At 45.3% G+C, this 15259-nt stretch overlaps 1 pseudogene; it reads right to left on the bottom strand.

Moving 5' to 3' along the window:
- Window positions 1-14524: 14524 nt before the first annotated feature.
- The window catches only part of LOC121101177, a 994-nt pseudogene continuing 259 nt past the window's right edge, over window positions 14525-15259 (bottom strand).

Here is a 15259-nt window from a genome sequence, read left to right as displayed (position 1 = left end):
TTCTCCTTGGGCGGAGATTTTAGTATTATAATGAGGTAAAGGAAGTTGTCAGTCATTCTACAGGTCACTCCATGGTCCATCTGCACAAGCATGAGGCAGGGTTAAGCTCAAATTGGTCTGGATGGTCTGGGCTGGCTAGGAGTCTTGTCAAGGCAGTTGCTGTGGCTCTAGGGGCAGGTTCACTTTCCATTTGCCTGAGTTAAGAGGTAAGCTAGAAAGAAGAGTTTAAGGAAGAATGTGAGACGCAGGCCAGTGAGTACAAGCAGGTGGGCAGTATGGAGATCAGGTCTTGGGGTCTAGCTGGTGACAATAAGCCTGGAGCATCTTGTGGTGCCAGAAAGTTAAGGAAGTACTGAAAAACAACCCCCCACAATGCTGGGGGTGTCAGAGGGGCACAGAAGCCAACTGGAAGAGCTCCTAATGGCTAAAACTGGAGCAATCTGAGTGGTATTGGATTCTAACCCAAAATATAAAGTAAATACCCATGAGTCATACTGAGATAAGCTATTGAAAAAATAAATAAATGGAAGAGACAAATCTCCCATGCAGAAGAATTCCAAATAATGTATGTTGCTGGTGTGAATTAGCTAACTCTTGCAATTCCTTTTACATACGAGGCTGCTCCTGGGTTTTGTGTTGCAATCTGACCTTCGGCATGCTGGATTTTACCTCTAGTTCAGTATGTGGTCCTCCGTCATGGCTGCAAGTTAGAATCTCCTTGGGAGCTGCTAAGACCCAAATTAAGTTGGACCCCAGACCAATTAAGTCAAAATTTGGGGCATGCAATCCAGAGATCCAGTGAGTCTGAAGATTCCCTGGGTGATTTTGGTGGGCATCCAAGGTTGAGGGCCGCAGTTCCAGGAGTAGGTCTGGAGCCAGCACCAGTGGGATTGGCTTCCTTTTGCAGGACACTGGCTCCACCGTCTCTAAGGGGTCCTCAGGCATGGGCTGACTCCTCAGACACATGAGGCCATGAGTGTGGTTAGGAGTACTGTGAACCACATTGAACTTGTGAGAAGCCTGTCCTTCCCTCATCACTGTCTTAACTTTCACCTAAGATATCGTGAAGCTGGGGTGCCTGGGTGGCTCAGTCAGTTGGTTCAGTGACCGACTTTTGGTTGGGCTTAGGTCATGATCTCATGGGAATGAGATCAAGCTCTGCATTGGGCTCACACTCAGCAGGGAGTCGGCTTGAAGATTCTCTCCCTCTGCCCCTCCCCCACCTCGTGTGTGTGTATATGTGCATGTGCTCTCTCTCTCTCTCTCAAATCAATCAATCAATCTTCAAAAAAATGGTGAGGCTATGAATCCAACTGATTGTGTAATTTATTAAATTACTGCTCAAACTTTGGGTCTGATTTTGGGGTCCCTCAGCCCTGTGGCTATAAGAGGTTAGCAGTTCTTTTAGCACAATTATAGAGAGTCCCTGGGCTATGCCTAAGATTAAGAATTTATAGGATTTTCCTTCTTTCTCTTTCTTTCTTTTTAACTTTGAAACAACCTCAGACTTCCTCCCCCACCCCCCAAGAAGCATTTGAGAGTAAGTTGCTGACATGATCGTCCTATAATGCTAAAGTGAAGGGGGCGTCTGGGTGGCTCATTCAGCTGAACGTCTGCCTTCAACTCAGGTCATTATCCTAGGGTCCTGGGATCAAGCCCCACATTGGGCTTCTTGCTCGGCGGGGCGCCCATCTCTCTCTCTCCCTCTGCCTGCCACTCTGCCTACTTATGTGCTCCTCTCTCTGTCAAATAAATACAATCTTAAAAAAAATTAATAAAGTGCAGGGCAGGCCTTCTCAACCGGGGTTCCTCAGTTGAAGGACTGAAGAGAAGACAATAATTTGAGAGACTATTCCAATACTCCCGCGGATGGTACACACTTAGCAGTATTATGCTAAGGAGAGAGTTAATGCCTATTATATCTGGAATGCCTTCTGATATTAGGGCTTACTTCTCTGATAGAACAGCAAGTGTGTCTTTCCTACGAAGAATCAACCTACATCAGAATCAGGAAATTAGCATTACCACTATCTAACCCTCAGATCCCATTCAGATTTTGCCAAATGTCCTTTAGCCCGTTAGGATCCATTCCACACCGGTAACGTGCTTTCAGTTTTCAGGTCTTTTTCATGCCCTTCACTCTGGAACAGTTCTTCGGTGTTTCCTTAACTTTCATATCCTTGATGCTTCGGAAGATCACAGTCCGTTTGTTCTGTAGTCCCCAGTTCTGTCTGTCTGCTGTTCCCTCGTGACTAGATGCAGGTTAGCACAGAAGTGACACTGTGCACTCTGTCTGCATCCGATCGGATGGGGTATGATTCTGATTTGTCACATTACGTGGTGTCCATTTTGATTGCTTACGTGAGGTGGCGCCTGCTTCTCCGCTGTAAAGCCGTGTTTTCCCTTGGAAATTATTAAGTATTTAGTGGATACTTTGAAACTCTGTAAATACTCCATTCCTCATCAATTTACTCATTTATTAATACCAGTATAGACTCATGTTTTCCTATTTTATTTCAATGGGATACATTTTCTTAATGTCATTTTTTATTTTGGCTGGCTCAGATTGACCCAGATTTGGTCAGTGGGAGCCCCTTCATGCTGGCTTATGTTCTAAACATCCCTGAGCAAGTCCTTGCTTTCTGGTTTATAAAGGTGCTCTGAGCTCATCGTGTATGTTCCCTGCTATAAGTCTGGAATCTGCCATTTCTCTGAGGATCCCTGGTTCCTTTTAGGAAAAATGGTATTCCTGGGCGCTATGTGTGCTCTTTGCTGTTGGGGTTCTGCTCTTCCAGGCCACCTGGACAGCAGTAGGAAACACACACACACACACACACACACACACACACACACACACAGCCTGTCCGTCTATTTATCCACCTTTCCATCTTGAAAGCCACAAGTTCACACTCATACCTACAGTTCCCAATCCAACATCACAGGATTTATGTTATTTTTCTCTCTTTCCATATTTGTAACTCACTCCTCTGACACTCTTCTGACAGTGAGAAGCCTGGCTCTAATTATCCTTAATATATTTACTTATGTGATCAAGCCCCTGTATGCAAACCATCTTCCAGCACTACTCCCACCCCCACACGAGCACAGATGCCTTCCTCAAATAAACTTGGGCTCCAACTCCCCAGCCAGTCTGTCTCTCCCACATGGATGCCTTCTTCATCCTGCTCAGGCTGAAAACCCATGCTACACTTCCCCTCTATGTATGTGCCCTCCTCACTCTGCTCCGGGTCTAAGACGTCCCCTACCCCCAACCAGGCTTCCTCACCATGTCTTCTGTAGTGGTTTAAAAATATATCTGCAGGGGCGCCTGGGTGGCTCAGTCGTTAAGCATTAAGCGTCTGCCTTCGGCTCAAGGCATGATCCTGGGTCCCTAGGATCGAGCCCTGCATCAGGCTCCTCCACTAGAAGCCTGCTTCTCCCTCTCCCACTCCCCCTGCTTGTGTTCCCTCTCTTGCTGCCTCTCTCTCTGTCAAATAAATAAATAAAATCTTTAAAATCAATTAATCAATCAATCTGCAAATTCTTCGATACTCTTCCCCTCAAAAGGTGTCACCTAATTCCCCTCTCCTTGACAATGGGTTGAATTTAGTGACTCACTTCTGATGAATAAAATATGATGGAAAGGATGTCATATGACTTTCTAAGCTAGATCATTAGGAAAAGATAACTTCTTCCTGGTTCACTCTCTGGGATCACTGGCTCTCAGGAAGCTGGTTGCCATGTTATAAGGACACTCAACAGTCCTCTGGAGGGAGTCACGGGTGGTGAAGCCCACAGAGAAAGATATCAACTTGTTAGCACTGACTATTCAGGCGTGAAGTGAGCCACTGTAGAAACAGATCCTCCAGCCTCAGCCAAGACTTGATAATTTCAGCCCTCAGTCATCAAGTCCGCCAGGCCAGGCCTGAGACATCGCAGAGCAGAGACAAGCCATTCCCGCTATGCCCTGTCTGAATTCCCGACTCACGGAAACTGTGAGATAGTAAAAGATTTTTTGTTCTACCCCACGAGGTTTGGGGGTGATTTCTTTTTTTTTTTTTTTTTTAAGATTTTATTTATTTATTTGACAAAGAGAGAGACAGCCATCGAGAGAGGGAACACAAGCAGGGGGAGTGGGAGAGGAAGAAGCAGGCTCATAGCGGAGGAGGCTGATGTGGGGCTCGATCCCATAACACCGGATCACGCCCTGAGCCAAAGGCAGACGCTCAACCGCTGTGCCATCCAGGCACCCCTGGGGGTGATTTCTAATGCAGCAGGACATAACTAACACACTTTCATTACCCTGCTCAGGTTGTGATGTTCTCACTGAGCCACCCCTCTGCAGCGCTGTCCTTCTTACCCTCCTCGGGCTCTGACCCCTACGAGAGGCCGCCGTCCTATGTAAACCCCCTCCTGGGGCAGCTCAGGGTCTGACTTACTGGGCCAGGCCACTGTCCTACACCAAGGCTCTCCTAACCCAGTTCAGTCACCAGTACCTCACTCTGGGCCTCCAGTGCTCCTTCCACTCCAGGGACACATGCCTTCCTTGCTCTGTCCTAGTGCCTTTAGATTGACTTTTGCCAGGAACGTAAGGGAAGAGATGAGAAGAGGAGAGTAAAAATAAACAGAAAGGGAAGAGGTATGACCTTGTGCTTCTCGATCTCCTTCCTTAAATTGTCCGGAGTTCAAAGCAATGGCCTCCCCCGTAGTCCTTGAATTCCTTGTTTCCTCTATAATGTTTTCTGACAGCAGCCACTAGGACCCCCAGAGCCTTGCCTCAATGGGTATTTCATTCCAGGCGACCCTAAGCAATAGTTACATCACTCATTTTGTCACCACATGCCCCAACCTGCAAGTTCCCATCCCTAAATAATTACTGTTCGTTATCTATTAGTGCATAATGAATTACTCTACAGCTTAGGATCGGAAAAAACACATGCTTATTATCCCACAGGGTCTGGGCGTCAGGGTCTGGGCACAGTGTATCTACATCTTCTGTCAGGCTGTTTCTCTAGGTGGCAATCAAGGCATCAGTCCGAGCCGTGGTCTTATCTGAAGGTTGACTCCGGAGGGATCCATGTTCATGCTCATTCACGTGGTTGTTGACAGGATTCAGTTCCTTAGAAGCTGTTGATCAGTTCATTGCCATTTAGACCTCTCCAACATGTCAACCAGCTTCACTGAAGTGTGCAAAAATAGAAGGTCATAGGGCAAGATGTAGGCCACGGTCTTTTGTAACTTAATCATCCCATCACTTTCCGAGTATTTGTTAGAAGCAATTCACAGGATCCAGAACACAGGATACTATAAATAGCAGGAGAGAAGGAGCTTTGGAAACTATCTTGAAGGCCGCCTATAACAATTATCTTCAATCCTGTCCAGGGAAGATGACCATTTCCCCTAACTTAAGCAAACTATCTCTAGAAAATTAGGCTTAGCATTCTAAAAAGTTCTTGATATTCTCAAAACCACTACTGGGCATGTAGTGAACATTTCATGGGGTTTTGAATGAGTAACTGAGAGAACAAATGAAATAACAGACTATCCTACCGTGGGTGGGTGTTATTTGGTGACATATTCAGCTTGGGAAATCTCATAAAAACCATGGCCTAGTACGATGAAGCCATTGCTTAAAACGTGGGATATCTATATTTACTCATTTGGAAAGTTGTCAACAATATATGACTAAGTGAAAAGAGCAAGTTCTAGAATGTGAACCCGTTCTGAACAAGAATTCAGGAACATTTAATCCCAAGATGTGATCAACTTTTCAAGTATCCAGGAACAAAATCCGGGATAAGCTCATGATGCAACAGAAATTGGAAATTCAGAATTATTTATTTATTTATGAAAGTTGGAGATTTTTATTTTATTTATTTTTTTAAAGTAGGCCCCACACCCAATGTGGGGCTTGAACTCACGAGCCTGGATCAAAAGTCTCATACTCCACCAACTAAGCCAGACAGGCGCCCCAAATCTGGAGATTTTTTAAAGAGATTTAAGGAAGAATAGTCTCCCAGAATATATTGGACACCCCGAAGAGAATCAATATTGATGGCTCTACTGCTTCTATGCAGAAGGGACTTCATCAATTTTCTACTGCTGTGTCACATGTTATCTCAAAACTTAGTGACTTGAAGCAATAGCAACCATCTTATTATTATTATCTCTCTCATTTCCCATTGACTGGGTTCAGCCAGGCAGTTCTCAATGGCATCTCTCATGTAGTTGTAATCAAACCATGGCTGGGGCATGAGTCTTTCTCATGGCTGGGACCTCAACTAAGGCTCACCTGCATGTGGCCTCCCTGTGTTTTCTGGATCTCCTCCTAGCATGGCAGCTGGGTCTCATGAATTAATGTCCCAAGAGGAGAGAGGCAGGCAGAAGCTGATCTGCTTTTATGACCCAGCCTCAGAAGTCAGAGCACATCACTTCTATATTATGTTGATTCGAAGCAAATTACTAGGGAGAGCGCATATTCAAGGGAAGGGGAATTAGACGCCACTCCCAATGGAGAGAATCTCCAAGAATTTGTGGTTATATTTTAAAAACCACCGCAGGAGTCATGAAGGAGATTGCTCTGGGCTCTGCAAGCAAAGGCTTCCCAGGCAAATGCCATGAGAGCTGAATGATGAGGAGGGCACACGCCAACTTTGGGAGAGACAGAAGTGGGAATGGACCCTGGACGTGCAGTGGTCTAATGCACGGAGCAGAGGAGTCCGTTCCCTACGCCCAGTGCCGGACCCATTCTTGGGTGTCCAATTTGCGCACTGCTCAAGTCTGCACCTTCCCGAGCGGTGCAGTGTGACCTGGCAAAGGATGCAGACAGACCTGTTTCCCAGCCCAGTGATGCTGCCTATTACCTCTCGAACTTGGATATGTTACCCCCTATCTCTTTAGGGATTGTGTTAGTCGGGGTCCTGGCAGAAAACAGATGACACACTCGATGGGGGTAATTTGAGGAGAGTTTAATAAAAAGACTATTTACAAAGGTGTGAATAAGGTGTAGAGTAACCACTGGGGGATTGTGCAGTACTCCAAGACTGGGGACGGGGGACTAGGAACAATAGGGCTGCCTGTCACCTCCCCCGGGCCTGAAGGACAAAACCTGGAGACAGAGAGGCTGTGTGGAGGGCTACCGAACAGGTGGCGGAACCGTGGGTGGCAGGACAAAGCCAGCCGGTGGGGGTTCTGCGGTGGGAACTGGGGAAAGAACATCTCAAGTGCTCTCTCTTCTGGGTGCCGCCTCCTGCTGGAGCTTCCCACTGTCCAAACCCAAGGGGAAGCCAGAGCAGCAGTAAGCTGGCTAATTCTGTCTCGACAGCTCAGCCCTTGGGGGCTCGCAGTGGTGGGAGAGGGGTGGAAAGCTGATGGGGGGCGGGGGCACCAGGTGCCAGAAGACACCAGGCACAGAGATCAAATGGGAAAATGAATGAAGACTGCCTGGCTCAGAGAAGACGCTCGGTGGACCTGAGTTCCAACGCTCTGTTCAAAAAATGTAGAAAAGGTGGTGCTTCCAACTCACGGAGCTTTACGTGGCATAAAAATGCACATGAGTGTGTCCTAACACAAAACATTTAAAAGAATATTCATCCTTTCCCGGTGGGAAGGAAAGCGGCGAACATAGCCTGCTTGGAAGGCACATCACAGCCTCTAGCGGCATCTAGTGGTGGCTTTATGCCTGGAAAAAAATGTGAGGATTCGGGATGCTCCAGTCGCGCCAGCTGTTAACAAACCTCAGTAATGGTCTCCATCCAAATTGCACGGATCATCTAGGCCTCCTAGAATTTGGCCATCACAGTTTTAATCACACCTTTCTTGGAACCCACCTAAAGATATAACCAGGCAAAAAGCGCCGGCAGAAGATTCAGGATAAATTTCGTAATCATAGTGAGATGTGCTGCCTGACAAAAATGAAAACTGATGGAGAAGAGTATCTCGCACGGTCACTGCACAATAGCCGAGCTACAGAAACAAAGTAAGCATCCCCGAGTGGAGGAGTGGGTAAAGAAGGTGTGCTATATCATACGGTGGAATAGTTTTCTGACGCGAGAAAGAAGGAAACCCTGCCCTTTGTGACAATATAGATGGACCTTGGTGACAGTACGCCAAACGAAATAAATCAGAGAAAGACAAATATTGTATGTATCTCCTACGTGAGGACTCTAAAAGGAAAAAACAAACTCAAAAAGACAGGGACTGAAGATGGCGCATGGGAAAGGTGTGGCTTAAGGGTACGTGCTGGCGACTTGTGGATCAACGTGTCCTGGAGGTCTAACACACAGTGCAGTGATGAGAGACAACAAAACCGTATCGTGCATTGTGAACATTGAACTTGCTACGAGTTTAGATCTTAATTGTTCTCACCAATAGAGGAAATGATAATTATGCGACATGACAGAGATATTAGCTAACGTGACAATGGCAGTCATATTGCAACATAAATGCATCAAATCAGTGTGTTGTACACCTTGACTTACACCAAGTTATATGTCAATTACATCTCAATAAAAAAATGAGAACTGGTACTTGGCCATTACTCATCAGCCAAACTCAATGAAGTGTCTGGTTCACTTTTGTCTTTCTCTCTCTCATAAGTTGGTTCTATGGCCAATGTAGGGCTTGAACTCAAGATCCTGAGATCAAGAGTCACACAGTCTATTGTGTGAGCCAGCCAGGCGCCCTGTGTCCTCCCCCCCCCCTTTTTTAATTGAAAATACAATGTAAGGACATGAGTAATGTTTTTTAAAAAGAAAATCACTTCTAATTCTACACCTTGACACAGTACTTTTTTTTGGAATGTGTTTTCTGGCCTTTGTGTAACTTCATATTATCGTATAGTATAGACCACTTGCTTCCTTTAAGTGTTTTTCAGTGGTTTTGTGGTTCAACAAAGACTTGGTGATTATCATTCTTTAACCACTGCCATCAAAGGGTGTGCCGAAATTTACTTGGCATTCCTCTATTGTACATTTATGTTATTCTAATTTTTTTTTTTTGCTTTTGCTTTTATAAGAAAATGTTGTCATGGACATTTTTGTTCATCAGAGTTGGTCCTACTTGAGGCTTAGTTTCCCAAAGTTCCTGAAGCAAGATTCCAGGGTGTGGGCCCAAAGATGAGCTACACTGCATCAAGACCGAAGACTGCGTATCTAAGCTAAGTCCTGGAATGTTTGGGAAACGTTCTGCTTTGTTAAAACAAATGTGCTAGGGCCTCAGAAGGACCAGGATGTGGAGTAAAAAGCTCAGATCAGGGAGGCTTGGATATGCGCCCCTTGCTTAGTGAGGTTACGCATTAAAAAGTAATTATACCCAATGAGATACCACTTCAGACTCTTTTGGATGACTATTATTTGAAAAATGAAAATGTTGGTGGGGATGTGGAGAACTTGGAGCCCTTGTACATGGCTGGTAGGGAAACAAAAAGATGCAATTGCTGTGGAAAACAGTATGGTGGTTCCTCAAAATGTTAAATATAGAATTACCATATGATCCAGCAATCCCACTTCTGGGCATGTACCCAAAAGAACAGAAAGCAGGAACTCGAACAGATATCTCTACACCAAAATTCATAGCAGCACTTTCACAACAGGCAAAAGGTAGACCCCCCTCCAAGTACCCATCAACGGATGAATGGATAAACAAGTTGTGATACACTTATACAATGAAGTATCGTTCAGCCTGAAAAAGGAGATTTTGGTACATGCTACAACATGGATGAAACTTGAAAACATTACTCTGAGTGAAATAAGCCAGGTTAAAAAAAACCCACATAAATATTGTATGACTCCACTTATGTGAGGTATGTAGGACAGGCAAAATTACAGAGACAGAAAATAGGATGGAGGTGCCAGTGTTGGAGGGAGGGAAGGAGGTGGAGGCATTGTGCCATGGGCGTGGGGCTTCTGTCTGGAATGATGAAGAAGTCCTGGGCACGGACAGTGGTGATGGCTGAGCAACATTGTGAATGTACTTAACGCCACTGCAACTTTGCATACTTCACAATGGTTAACATGATAAAAATGTGCATGATATATATTTCACCACGATACAAAAGATATATAGATCAAATGAAAGAAAGAAGTCGTTATAAATCCCTTTATGGAGGTTTTATTGGGGTTTTCAGAGGAGTGAAATTAGATGCACATTTTTAACTCACTTCTGTGTCTGCTCAGTGTTAAATGAATAAATGAATCAGATCTAATAGAAGTCTTTCTGCATATGTACAGAGGAGCCGAGCCGTCACACATACCTTCACCCCTGCAGCCCTTTGTCCCCTCTGTCTTTTCAACTCAGAAGTGCCATATGTACTGATGATCGTTATTTTTAAAAAATCATACAATTCGGGGCGCCCGGGTGGCTCAGTTGGTTAAGCATCTGCCTTCAGCTCAGGTCAAGATCTCAGGGTCCTGGGATGGAGCCCCGCGTCTCGTCGGGCTCCCTGCTTAGTGGGGAGTCTGCTTCTCCCTCTCCCTCAGCCCCTCCCCACTGCTCAAGCTCGCACTCTTTCTCTCTCTCAAATAAATAAATAAAATATTTTTTAAAAAATCATACAAATTCAGACCGTAACTATGCGGCAGAAAGTTCACTCTATCCTACCTTGCTCTCAAGTTTTTACCTGCTGTCACTAATTGGCTAAAACCATCGCCTGTGTGTAGCTGTCAATGGTTCCCAGCAAGTTTTAGATCCAGCTCAACCCAGGGCCAGCGGCCTCTTCTCAGGGAAGCCTCTCTCTCAAATACCTAAATAAATCTTTAAAAAAAAAGAAGAAGACGACGACGACGTTCCCATCACTAGAAAAATAGTTTTGTAACATGCGTGGTGATGGATGTTACCGGATTTACTGTGCTGATCATTTCGCAATATGTACAAGTATTGAATCATTACATCGTACACCTGAAACTACTATGGTATATACGGGGAGAGGGAGAAGCTACCCAGGCGCCCCTCCCCTTCTTTCTCACAAAAACAGGTAGCGTGTTGTTTACACTGTTCTGTGTCCGCCTTTTCTTTTTTTATTTTATTTTTTAAAATTGAGATATAATTGAGACAGTTGACATATAGTTAGTTTCAGGTGTACAACGTAGTGCGTCGATATTTGTATGTATTGTGAAGTGATCACAGTAAGTCCAGTTAACGTCTGTCATCACACATAGTTACAAATATTCTGTGTGTGATGACAACTTTTAAGAGCGACTTTCTTAGCAGCTTCTAATACAATACACTACTATTCATTATAACCACCACGCTGTGCTTTTTTTTTTTTTTTTTAAGATTTTACTTATGTATTTATTTGCCGGAGAGAAAGAGAGAGAGAGAGTGCACAAGCAGGGGGTGCAGCAGGCAGAGGCAGAGGGAGAAACAGGCTCCCGGCTGAGTAGGGAGCCCAATGTGGGGCTCGATCCCAGGACCCTGAGACCATGACCTGAGCCAAAGGCAGACGCTTAACTGACTGAGCCACCAGGCACCCGCCACGTTGGACATTTCATCCCCAGGACTTGTTTTGTAACGGGAAGTTTGTACCTCTTGATGCCCTTCCTATTTCACCCACCCTCCCCAACCCCTCCGTCCGGCAACCACTGATCTGTTCTCTGTATCTGTGAGTTTGAGTGTGCTTTGTTTAGCCCCCACATATAAGGGAAATCATTCAGTATTTGTCTTTCTCTGACATTTCACTTGGTCTGATGCCTTCAAGTTCCATCCATGTTGTAAATGGCAAGATTTTTTTCTTTTTTACGACTAAATCATATTCCATTATTTATTTAGTTAGTTAGTTAACTATTTTCTTTATTCATGTGACAGAGCGAGAGAGCACAAGTAGGCAGAGAGGCAGGTAGAGTCAGAGGGAGAAGCCAGCTTCCTGCTGAGCAGGGAGCCCCATGTGGGGCCTGACCCCAGGACCCTGAGATCATGACCTGAGCCGAAGGCAGACGCCCAACCAACTGAGCCACCCAGGCGCCCCCTAAATCATATTCCATTACTTAGATCACATTTTGTTTATCCATTCGTCTATTGATGGACCCTTAGGCTGCTTCCGTGGCTTGGCTATTGTAAGTAATGCTGCAGCGAACATGAGAGCGCCTATGTCTTTCAAGTTTGTGTTTTTGTTTCCTTCAGATAAATATACCGAAGTGAAATTGTTGGATCATATGGTAGTTCTATTTTTAATTTTTTGAGGAACTTCCATACTGTTTTCCCTAGTGGCCATACAAATTTATATTCCTACCAGCAGGGCATATTTTTTCCTTTTTCTCTACATCCTTGCCAACACTTGTTATTTCTGGTCTTTTTGATAATAGCCAGGTGTAAGGTGATTTGTCATTATGGTTGTGACTTGCCTTTCTCTATTGATAAGTGATTTTGAGCATCTTTTCCTTTTTTTTAAAGATTTTATTTATTTATTCGATAGGGAGAGAGGGAGAGTGAGCAAGAGGTGAGGCAGAGGGGTGGGGCAGAGGGAGAAGGAGAAGCAGACTTCCTACTGAGTTCCAGAGCCTGGCACAGGGTTCGGTCTCAGGACCCCAAGATCATGACCTGAGCTGAAGTTAGACACTCAACCAACTAAGTCACCCAGGTGCCCTGATTTTGGGCATCTTTTCATGTACTTGTTGGCCATCTGTATTTTTTTTTAAAGATTTTATTTATTTGTCAAAAAGAGAGAGAGAGAGAGCACAAGCAGGGGGAGCGGCAGGCAGAGGGAGAAGCAGGCTCCCCACTGAGCAAGGAGCCTGAAGCTGGACTCAATCCCAGCACCCTGGGATCATGACCTGAGCTGAAGGCAGACACTTAACTGACTGAGCCACCCAGGCATCTCATCTGTATGCCTTCTTTGGAAAAATACGTATTCAATTCCTCTGTCCGTTTTTTAACCAGATCGTTTTTTGTTATGATGTTGTATGAGCTCTTTATATATTTTGGATATTTATCCCTTGTCAGGGATTATGTATATCTATATATCAGGATATAGATACAAAATCATATATACATCTCAGGATATATATATATATATATGATTTGAAAGTTTTTACCCCATTTGGAAAGTTGTCTTTTCTTTCTTTCTTTCTTTCTTTCTTTCTTTATTTATTTATTTATTTACCTATTTGATGGAGAAAGAGAAAGCACACAAGCAGGGGAAGAGGGAGAAGCAGCAGGGACCCCGATGCGGGCCTCCAACCCAGGACTCGGAGATCATGACCTGAGCCAAAGGCAGATGCTTAACCGACTGAGCCCCCCAGGCGCCCCTGTCTTTTGCTTTGTTCATGGCGTCCTTTGCTGTGCAGCTTTTCAGTGTGATGTAGTTCCATGTGTTTATTTTTGTTTTTGTTGCTGCTGCTTTTGGTGTCAATTCCAAAAAATGACCGCCAAGACCAAGGTCAAGTTGCTTACCCCTAGGTTTTTCTTCTAAGAGTTCCACGGTTTCGTGCCTTACATTCAAGTCTTCAACCCATTTTGAGTTAACTTTCGCGTGTGGTTCAAGATACGGTCCAGTTTCCTTCTTCTGGATGTGGCTGTCCAGTTTTCTCAAGACTGTTAATTGGGTTAAGGATTTCAGTGAAGGGGTTCTATTCGGGAAGGGATTCCCAGAAATGCTAGTAAAGGTGTGGGAAAGCGGCAAGGAAGTCAATACAGGGTCTGTTACCGAGCAAGTTACCATTGCAGGCATCTGGAGGTCAGTCCCACTCCAGAACCTTGGAAGCCAGTGTCGAACGCCTGCCTCAGTGTTACCCCCCTGAGGTGTGAGGGCGCTGGGGTATTTATATACCAGCTGCTGCCTGTGATTAAGTGGAGGGCTGCTACCTGGAGGGATCAACTCTCTGTCACTTCTGGGCTGTTTTGAAGGCAGAGTGGGTTCCAGCAGCCAGAAAATGCTGTCAGGCAATTATCTGCAGCTGCTGGCATTCCGAAGGCAGGCCGGCGTGCAATGAAATGATAAAGGTTAAGAGGGTACAGGCAGGGTATTGACAGCATTTATAACAGGAAAATACAGGATACCAACGTGGCTGTGCCTGAAGGTCCTTGTGGCCGAGACTATGGCTCCCAGAAAGAACAAACAAAGTTCATTGTCAAGCATCTGGTTGAAGAGGTTTTAGCATGCACTTCTGTCTGTGTGATCCTGGCCAAGCTCCCTATACTTTTTGGGGTTCAAGGTGTCCATGTATAAGACTGAGATGATATGACTGACTTCCTCCCTGACCTGTAGAAAGACAGATAACTCATAAAATGGTCAAAGATTCAGGAGTCTAAGTGTCGGAATATTTGTTTTCTCACCAATTGGGAATCCTATTTTTTTTTTTTTTACTGATCATAGTACTGAGAAATATTATAGAAGTTTTTTTTTTTTTGAATCCAGGTATATAGAGAATAGGACAATTTATTATTTTTCTTTTCTTTTTTTTAAAGAAACTTCATTTATTTGAGAGAGAGAGAGTGAGCACAAGTGGGGGGAGGGGGAGAGGGAGAAGCAGGCTCCCCACTGAGCGGGGAGCCTGATGCAGGGCTTGATCCCAGGACCGCAGGATCATGACCTGAACTGAAGGCAGACACAACTGACTGAGCCACCCAGGTGCCAGGAGAATAGGCAAATTTAAATCCATTCCAAAGCTAGCCAGTCATAGAAGTTTAACGAGCTGTATAACTTTCCAGGTTTTCAATGTATATATAGATTTATATGTTTACATAGAGGAACTCTTAGGGAACATACTAGTTTTTAATCTTTCTTTTTTTATTTGACAATATTTTGAGAACATATTGGCATACATCAAGAGGTATGGATTTACCTTATTCTTTTTAATAGCCTTATGGAGGGGTGGACAGCAGGGCCAAGGCCTTTACTTGCCTCCAGACTGCTCGGACTTCCCAGCTTCTGGGCCCCCATGCTCGAAGGTGACAGGGGTAGTGACTTCTGCCTACTGGGTGGCTGGCTTGGGCATCGGTGCCTCCAGGAAGAGCCTGCCCTCAGGGAACCGAGAGGAGGAGACCAGGGTGGGGTCCACAGCAGGGGACAGCGCCTGTTTTCTAGTGAAGCACCAGGAGATGTAGCCATGCCCATCCTGCCTCTCTCTGTGCTGACGGGTGATCTCCACCACGCAGTCCTTGGTCTTGACCTTCAGCTCCTCGGGGGCGAAGCGGTGGACATCCAGGGAGACCCGCCAGCGGTGGCGGTCTGCGGGATCTGGGAGACACCGCTGCGGAGCTGCGGGCAGAGCGCATGGCTGTAGTCCGGTGCGGCCACCGCAGTGGGTGGGGGGGGGGGGGGGGG

The sequence above is a fragment of the Ursus maritimus genome, unplaced genomic scaffold (assembly GCF_017311325.1).
Source record: "Ursus maritimus isolate PB19 unplaced genomic scaffold, ASM1731132v1 scaffold_7, whole genome shotgun sequence".
NCBI lineage: Eukaryota > Metazoa > Chordata > Mammalia > Carnivora > Ursidae > Ursus > Ursus maritimus.
This window is presented reverse-complemented; position numbering and strand designations above follow the sequence as displayed.